The following is a 9,197-nucleotide window of genomic DNA, read 5'->3' as shown; positions in this document are numbered from 1 at the left end:
CAAAGACATGCAGGTTAGGCTAATTGGTGACTCTAAATTGACCGTAGGTGTGAATGTGAGTGTGAATGGTTGTCTGTGTCTATGTGTCGGCCCTGTGATGACCTGGCGACTTGTCCAGGGTGTACCCTGCCTTTCGCCCGTAGTCAGCTGGGATAGGCTCCAGCTTGCCTGCGACCCTGTAGAAGGATAAAGCAGCTAGAGATAATGAGATGAGATGAGATTCCACGTAGCTTTGCTAAAACTGAGCATACAATAAGCTACCACGAGAGAGGGCACGCGCAAGTGAAGCATTTGAGGAGGTGACATTCAGTTGGGGTTCCGTTATTTTTTATTTCATTTGGCGTCAGTGACAGCAGCGGATTGCAGCATCATGGCCAAGCGGAGTGGACAGCAAGACCTAAGCAAGTTCAGATTTAAGATCGCAAGAAAAAACATTTCAGGAGGTAAGTCAAGAGTTACGAATATCAGTCACACTTTCTGTGAGCCCACCATCATGCTGTAAAGTTACCGATATGTAGCCTAATTTGTGGGCAGCAGATAACAACACAGCTATCATAATGAATGTTAGTTTGGAGTCTAGCCAGCTATCAATAGCTTACTCAGGTTCATGTTAGCTTTGATTTCTTGTATAAGGCCATTAATTTAATCAGCCTGGACATTCGTTTGTTATTCTTCAGGCAACAAAAAGTGTTATTCAAGACAGGAAGGCTAAAATAAACGACGCCAGCAGTTTTGAAGGCTTCGTTGCCTCATTAGAGAGCCGGTCACAACATGTAAGGCAGAGCAGGATTGGTGTAGGACTCGACAAAGTGTCTGCTAAAATACAGCTTTCTTTTTCTTCGTCATAGGCTCTTCTTCTGTCTCCTCAATGGACCTTTTCCCCTTTCCAAAGAAACTTTCCAAAGATGCCTGCTTTTAACTCATTTTGCTAGCTTGTATCCAGTATGTATCAAAGTGCTGGTATGTATTGAAGCAAAGTATCAAAGTATCTGTTGCAGCGGAGGCATGGTCAAGTGCCGGTCTGTGACAGGAGGGCGGAGTCAGGGAAGGTAAGTGGCAGAATCACTACACCTGAGAGCAATTAACCTGTGTTTGTGTGTCTTCCCAGTGACCGCGCCCTACTTAAGGAGGGAGAGCGAGAGCAGAGGAGCATCCCCGAGCAAGACGCCTGTCGTGTGTGTGTGTGTCTATCTGTTCGAGACAAATATTGTTCACTGAAAAGTGTGGCAATAAAAGCCATATTTCAAACCCTGATCTCTGTCCTGCCGTCCTCTGTGCTCCACCCACCCATACGAACTGCTACAGTGGTGCCGAAACCCGGGAAAGTGGAGCACCAGCCCAGCAGCCCCATGGAGTCCTCCCCGTTCGCCGACCTGGTCCACGCCCTCGCCACGGCCCAGCAAAGCCAGCACCAGGCACTTGTCACCCTCCAGAAGGAGCAAGAGCGACGCTTCGAGGCCCTGGTGCTGGCCCAACAAGAAGATCGAGAGGCATTCCGGCACCTCCTCGCGTCGGTGGGGTCCACCAGCGCTCCTACCGCGGGCCCGTCTCCCCTCACCGTCACCAAGATGGGCCCGCAGGACGACCCCGAGGCGTTCATCACGCTCTCCGAGCAAGTCGCCGAAGCCTCGGGGTGGCCGATGGAGCAGCGTGGCACGCCTCCTCCCCCTGCTAACGGGAGAGGCACAGCTGGCCGCACTACAGCTCCCCGCCAACCACCGGCTGGCCTACGCGGACCTCCGCCGGGCCGTCTTCCAGCGCGTGGGGCGCACCTCAGAGCAGCAGCGCCAGCGCTTCCGCGCGTTGCGCTTGGAGGAAGTCGGCCGGCCGTTCGCGTTTGGCCAGCAGCTCCGGGACGCCTGCTGGCGGTGGTTGAGGGCCGACAACCGCGATGCCGAGGAAATCATCGATCAGGTGGTGCTAGAACAATTCGTCGCTCGCTTGCCAGCAGGAACCGCGGAGTGGGTCCAGTGCCACCGCCCGGCATCGCTGGATCAGGCAGTGGAGCTGGCGGAGGACCATTTGGCGGCTGTCCCGGCGGCAGGACAGCAGATGGCATCTTCTCTTCTCTCCTCTTCTTTCTCTCTCTCTCCCCCTCCTCCTGTCTCCCATCCTCGCCCCATTCCCCCACCGCGGAGGCAGGGGCCGGCACCACCCCTGCCGGCCCGCCACACCCGCGGTGCCCTCCCATTTCTCCCTTCTGTGTCTGTCTCTCCCCCACCTCAGGAGAGGTGAGCCCCTTATGAGCCCCAGATCACCGGTGCAGAGGGAAAGCCCGGGCCGGTTTGCTGGCGCTGCGGGGAGCCGGGCCACCTTCAACAGCAGTGCACGGCGATGGAAGTGGGCACGGTGGTTCGGATCCCCGACGCGCCAGAGGCCGCCCTCGATCGGGCCGGAGCGTATCGCATAACGGTGAGTATCCAAGGGGATACATATCAGGCGTTGGTGGATTCTGGTTGTAACCAGACCTCAATTCACCAAAGCCTGGTGCAAAATGAGGCATTGGGGGGAGCACAGGGGGTGAAGGTGTTGTGTGTGCACGGGGATGTTCACAGCTACCCTTTGGTGTCGGTCCACATTTTTTTCAGAGGGGAAAAATTTATAGTGAAGGCGGCAGTTAGTCCTCGCCTTACCCACTCTTTAATTTTGGGGACTGATTGGCCGGGATTTCGGGGTGTAATGACACACCTGGTAAAGAGTGGGTCCTGCCATTTGACAGGGGGAGGTCCCGGTGTCGCTTTGGCGGGAGCAGCTGTCACAGAGCTGTCTATGTCATCTCCGCGTCAGAGTGAGGAGCCGCTGGCTCCTCCTCTCTCTATTGGGGAATCCCTCGCGGATTTCCCATTAGAACAATCGCGAGACGAGACTCTGAGGCATGTGTTTGGCCAAGTGAGAGTAATCGATGGTCAAATGCTTCAGCCGAACGCCACGCCGTCCTTCCCCTACTTCGCATTTATGAAGGATAGATTATACCGAGTGACGCAGGACACTCAAACTAAAGAGCGAGTCACGCAGCTTTTGATTCCGAAGAGCCGCCGGGAATTGGTATTCCAGGCGGCTCACTTTAATCCCATGGCTGGACACTTAGGGCAGGATAAGACACTAGCCCGAATAATGGCCCGATTCTATTGGCCGGGGATTTGCAGCGATGTTCGTAGGTGGTGTACAGCATGCCGCGAATGCCAGTTAGTGAATCCAGCAGCCATTCCAAAAGCGCCTTTGCGCCCTCTTCCATTGATCGAGACCCTGTTTGAGAGAATTGGGATGGATCTTGTCGGGCCATTAGATCGGTCAGCACGAGGGTACCGCTTTATATTAGTTCTGGTGGACTATGCAACGCGATACCCGGAAGCAGTGCCTCTGTGCAATATCTCAGCACGCAGTATTGCAGAGGCACTCTTCCGCGTCATCTCCCAAGTCGGAATCCCGAAAGAGATTCTGACTGATCAAGGCACTACGTTTATGTCACGAACACTGCACGAACTGTATGGGTTATTGAGGATTAAGCCGATCCGCACCAGTGTGTATCACCCACAAACGGACGGTTTAGTGGATCGGTTAAACCGCACCCTCAAAAATATAATTAAAAATTTGTAAGCGAGGACGCACGTAATTGGGATAAGTGGCTCGAGCCCTTGTTGTTCTCAGTGCAAGAGGTTCCCCAGGCCTCCACGGGGTTCTCCCCATTCGAATTATTATATGGGCATAAGCCGCGCGGCATCCTAGACGTGCTGCGGGAAAATTGGGAGGAGGGACCTTCACAAAGCAAGAACAAAATTCAATACGTTATGGACCTGCGCGCAAAACTCCACACGCTCACCCACCTAACCCAGGAGAATTTGCGGCAGGCCCAGGAACGGCAAGCCCGCCTGTACAACAAGGGTACGTGCCTTAGGGAGTTCACACAGGGAGATAAAGTACTCGTACTGTTGCCCACTTCGAGCTCCAAATTGATCGCCAAGTGGCAAGGACCCTTTGAGGTCACACGGCGAGTTGGGGACGTCGACTATGAGGTGAGGCGAACGGACAGGGGTGGGGTGCTACAGATTTACCACCTCAATCTGCTGAAACTCTGGAATGAGGAGGTCCCCGTTGCGTTGGTGTCGGTGGTTCCGGAGAAGGCGGAGCTGGGGCCGGAGATTCAAAAAGGGGCATTGGCATCCCATACCTCCCCGGTCCCCTGTGGAGACCACCTCTCCCCGACCCAACTCACGGAGGTCGCCCAGTTGCAGACCGAGTTTTCGGATGTGTTCTCGCCCCTGCCCAGTCGCACGAACCTCATAGAGCACCACATAGAGACGCCCCCGGGGGTGGTAGTGCGTAGCCGCCCTTACAGGCTACCCAAACACAGAAAAAAGGTGGTTTGGGAAGAACTTGAGACCATGCTCGAAATGGGCATTGTCGAGGAGTCCCACAGTGACTGGAGCAGCCCGGTGGTCTTGGTACCCAAGGCCGACGGGTCGGTCCGGTTCTGTGTGGACTATAGAAAAGTCAACGCGGTGTCTAAATTTGACGCGTACCCAATGCCTCGTATTGATGAGTTGCTCGATCGACTCGGCACGGCTCGCTTTTATTCGACACTGGATTTGACGAAGGGATATTGGCAGATCCCCTTGACTCCACTATCCCGAGAAAAAACAGCCTTTTCCACACCGTTTGGTTTACACCAATTCGTCACACTTCCATTTGGGCTGTTTGGGGCACCCGCGATGTTTCAGCGGCTGATGGATAGAGTCCTCCACCCCCACGCCACTTATGCGGCCGCGTATCTAGATGATATAATCATCTATAGTAATGACTGGCCGAGGCACCTTGAACATCTGAGGGCCGTCCTTAGGTCGCTGAGGCGAGCGGGGCTCACAGCCAACCCAAAGAAGTGTGCGATTGGGCGGGTGGAAGTATGGTATCTGGGCTTCCACTTGGGCAACAGGCAGGTGCGTCCCCAAATTAATAAGACGGCAGCGATTGCGGCCTGCCCGAGGCCCAAGACCAAAAAGGGGGTGAGACAGTTCCTGGGGCTGACTGGCTATTACCGTAGGTTTATACCTAATTATTCGGACGTCACCAGCCCACTGACTGATCTCACTAAAAAGGGGGGCCCAGATCCGGTCCAGTGGACGGAGCAATGCCAGCAGGCTTTTTCAGAGGTAAAGGCTGCACTGTGTGGGGGGCCACTTTTACACTCCCCTGACTTTTCTCTCCCCTTTGTGTTGCAGACCGATGCGTCGGACAGAGGGCTGGGGGCAGTTTTGTCCCAGGAGGTGGAGGGGGAGGACCGCCCCGTCCTCTACATCAGTAGGAAGCTGTCAGTGCGTGAGGGGCGCTACAGCACCATTGAAAAGGAGTGTCTGGCGATCAAGTGGGCGGTCCTCGCCCTCCGTTACTACCTGCTGGGGCGCCCTTTCACCCTCTGTTCGGACCACACGCCCCTCCAATGGCTCCACCGCATGAAAGATGCCAACGCGCGGATCACCCATTGGTATCTGGCACTCCAACCCTTTAATTTCAAGGTGGTCCATAGGCCTGGGGCGCAGATGGTCGTGGCGGACTTCCTCTCCCGTCAAGGGGGGGGGGAGTCGGCTGCAGGCTGGACGGCTGCCCGGCCTGAGTCGGGCGGTGGGGGTATGTGGCAGCGGGGGCGTGGTCAAGCGCCGGTCTGTGACAGGAGGGCGGAGTCAGGGAAGGTAAGTGGCAGAATCACTACACCTGAGAGCAATTAACCTGTGTTTGTGTGTCTTCCCAGTGACCGCGCCCTACTTAAGGAGGGAGAGCGAGAGCAGAGGAGCATCCCCGAGCAAGACGCCTGTCGTGTGTGTGTGTGTGTGTCTATCTGTTCGAGACAAATATTGTTCACTGAAAAGTGTGGCAATAAAAGCCCTATTTCAAACCCTGATCTCTGTCCTGCCGTCCTCTGTGCTCCACCCACCCATACGAACTGCTACAGTATCCAAGGCAGCTCCTTGATAACCGTCAACGTTAAGGTGTCACGTGACCTAGATAACAGCGGGAATCAACGTTACAGAAAGAATCCGGTCATTTTTCAAAGCTCAAATCCTCGTTCATCTCATCTCATTATCTCTAGCCGCTTTATCCTGTTCTACAGGGTCGCAGGCAAGCTGGAGCCTATCCCAGCTGACTACGGGCGAAAGGCGGGGTACACCCTGGACAAGTCGCCAGGTCATCACAGGGCTTACACATAGACACAGACAACCATTCACACTCACATTCACACCTACGGTCAATTTAGAGTCACCAGTTAACCTAACCTGCATGTCTTTGGACTGTGGGGGAAACCGGAGCACCCGGAGGAAACCCACGCGGACATGGGGAGAACATGCAAACTCCACACAGAAAGGCCCTCGCCGGCCACGGGGCTCGAACCCGGACCTTCTTGCTGTGAGGCGACAGTGCTAATCACTACACCACCATGCCGCCCATCCTCATTCAGATAATAAATACGGTAAATCAGAAATAACATTATAATTATATTTAATTAAATTATCTTATCCACTGCTCTTTATTCCAGATGACAGTCAGCAGTAACAGTGCGACAGGAGCTGGAGGGGACCCGGAGTGTGAGACAATACAGGAGCAGGAGCAAGCAGGAGAACCAACAGCTGAAGAGCTGAAGATTTACAATTTGCTGTTGCTTGTTTTAGCTTATTGGTTACCTACCTACCTCTGTATTTAACTCAATGTTCCCAATGTTCAGCTTTGAATAAAAATTCTATTGACTTGATATGAAAAGATTCAGTTGTTCATTTGCATTGCCTGCTGAGGTTTTAATAAATTATTTACCAAACGATTTAAAAGGAGCCTACCATGACTATGAAATTACACTTCAAATTTGTCATCTGCATTTCATCCTAATATGGAGAATGTGGTAGGTATGTCAGCCAGGAGACTGACTAAATATGACACATGACATCCTCACTGTGCATGTTTTACAGTAAAATACCAGTGCAGTATGTTTTTTACAACAATAAAAAGGGTACACAGTTTGTACTACACACTTTATCAGCACAAAATACTGTATGTCTGGTAAATGAACAAGGTCCACAAACCTATGGTGCGTTCATGTGCTATGGGAATTATGGTAAATACCAAACGCCGACATGGAAAGCACACATGAACGCCCCCTCTTGTGGTATTTTCCACTGGGCAACTTGTAGAAAATTTTGATACACAAGTTGCCGAGGTCGGTGGTGTAGTGGTTAGCGCTGTCGCCTCACAGCAAGAAGGTCCGGGTTCGAGCCCCGTGGCTGGCAAGGGCCTTTTCTGTGTGGAGTTTGCATGTTCTCCCCGTGTCCGCGTGGGTTTCCTCCGGGTGCTCCGGTTTCCACCACAGTCCAAAGACATGCAGGTTAGGTTAACTGGTGACTCTAAATTGACTGTAGGTGTGAATGGTTGTCTGTGTCTATGTGTCAGCCCTGTGATGACCTGCGACTTGTCCAGGGTGTACCCCGCCTTTCGCCCGTAGTCAGCTGGGATAGGCTCCAGCTTGCCTACGACCCTGTAGAACAGGATAAAGCGGCTACAGATAATGAGATGAGATGAGTTGCCGAGATGAGATGAACTTTAACCTTTTCAACATGGTGGCGAGTGGTACTAGACACTTGAATGGTAAGCATTGTACGCTACTAAAGGGTTTTTTTTACTAGTACTAGTGGGTAGCTTTTGGTGTCTATGCAATGTTGCGTCATTAACAAGTGTAATATAATACGTCTCGTCTCGTCTCGTCTTCTTCCGCTTTATCCGGGACCGGGTCGCGGAGGCAGCAGTCTAAGCAGGGAAGCCCAAACTTCCCTTTCCCCAGACACCTCGGCCAGCTCCTCGGGAAGAACACCGAGGCGTTCCCAGGCCAGCCGAGAGACATAGTCCCTCCAGCGTGTCCTGGGTCTTCCCCGGGGCCTCCTCCCGGGGGGACATGCCTGGAACACCTCCCCAGGGAGGCGTCCAGGAGGCATCCGAAAAAGATGCCCGAGCCACCTCAGCTGATTCCTCTCGATGTGGAGCAGCAGCGGCTCTACTCCGAGCTCCTCCCGAGTGACTGTGCTTCTCACCCTATCTCTAAGGGAGCGCCCAGCCACCCTGCGAAGGAAACTCATTTCGGCCGCTTGTATCCGCGATCTTGTCCTTTCAGTCATTACCCAAAGCTCATGACCATAGGTGAGAGTCGGAACGTAGATCGACCGGTAAATTGAGAGCTTCGCCTTTTGGCTCAGCTCCTTCTTCACCACAACGGACCGGTAAAGCGACCGCATCACTGCGGAGGCTGCACCGATCCGCCTGTCGATCTCACGCTCCATCCTTCCCTCACTCGTGAACAAGATCCCGAGATACTTAAACTCCTCCACTTGAGGCAGAACTTCTCCACCAACCTGGAGAGGGCAAGCCACCCTTTTCCGGTCGAGAACCATGGCCTCGGACTTGGAGGTGCTGATTCTCATCCCAGCCGCTTCACACTCGACTGCAAACCGCCCCAGTGCATGCTGAAGGTCCTGGTTTGAAGAAGCCAACAGGACAACATCATCCGCAAAAAGCAGAGATGAAATCCTGTGGTTCCCAAACAGGATTCCTTCTGGCCCCTGGCTGCGCCTAGAAATTCTGTCCATAAAAATTATGAACAGAACCGGTGACAAAGGGCAGCCCTGCCGGAGTCCAACATGCACTGGGAACAGGTCTGACTTACTGCCGGCAATGCGAACCAGACTCCTGCTCCGTTCGTACAGGGACCGGACAGCCCTTAGCAAAGAGCCCCGAACCCCATACTCCCGAAGCACCCCCCACAGAATACTACGGGGGACACGGTCGAATGCCTTCTCCAGATCCACAAAGCACATGTGGACTGGTTGGGCAAACTCCCATGAACCCTCGAGCACCCTATGAAGGGTATAGAGCTGGTCCAGTGTTCCGCGACCAGGACGAAAACCGCATTGTTCCTCCTGGATCCGAGGTTCGACTATTGGTCGAATTCTCCTCTCCAGTACCCTGGAGTAAACCTTCCCTGGGAGGCTGAGAAGTGTGATTCCCCTATAATTGGGGCACACTCTCCGGTCCCCTTTCTTAAAAAGAGGGACCACCACCCCAGTCTGCCACTCCAGAGGCACTGTCCCTGACCGCCACGCGATGTTGCAGAGGCGTGTCAACCAAGACAGCCCCACAACATCCAGAGACTTGAGATACTCAGGGCGGAT

Source organism: Neoarius graeffei, chromosome 19 (genome assembly GCF_027579695.1).
Source record: "Neoarius graeffei isolate fNeoGra1 chromosome 19, fNeoGra1.pri, whole genome shotgun sequence".
NCBI lineage: Eukaryota > Metazoa > Chordata > Actinopteri > Siluriformes > Ariidae > Neoarius > Neoarius graeffei.
Note: the sequence above shows the minus strand (reverse complement) of the source record.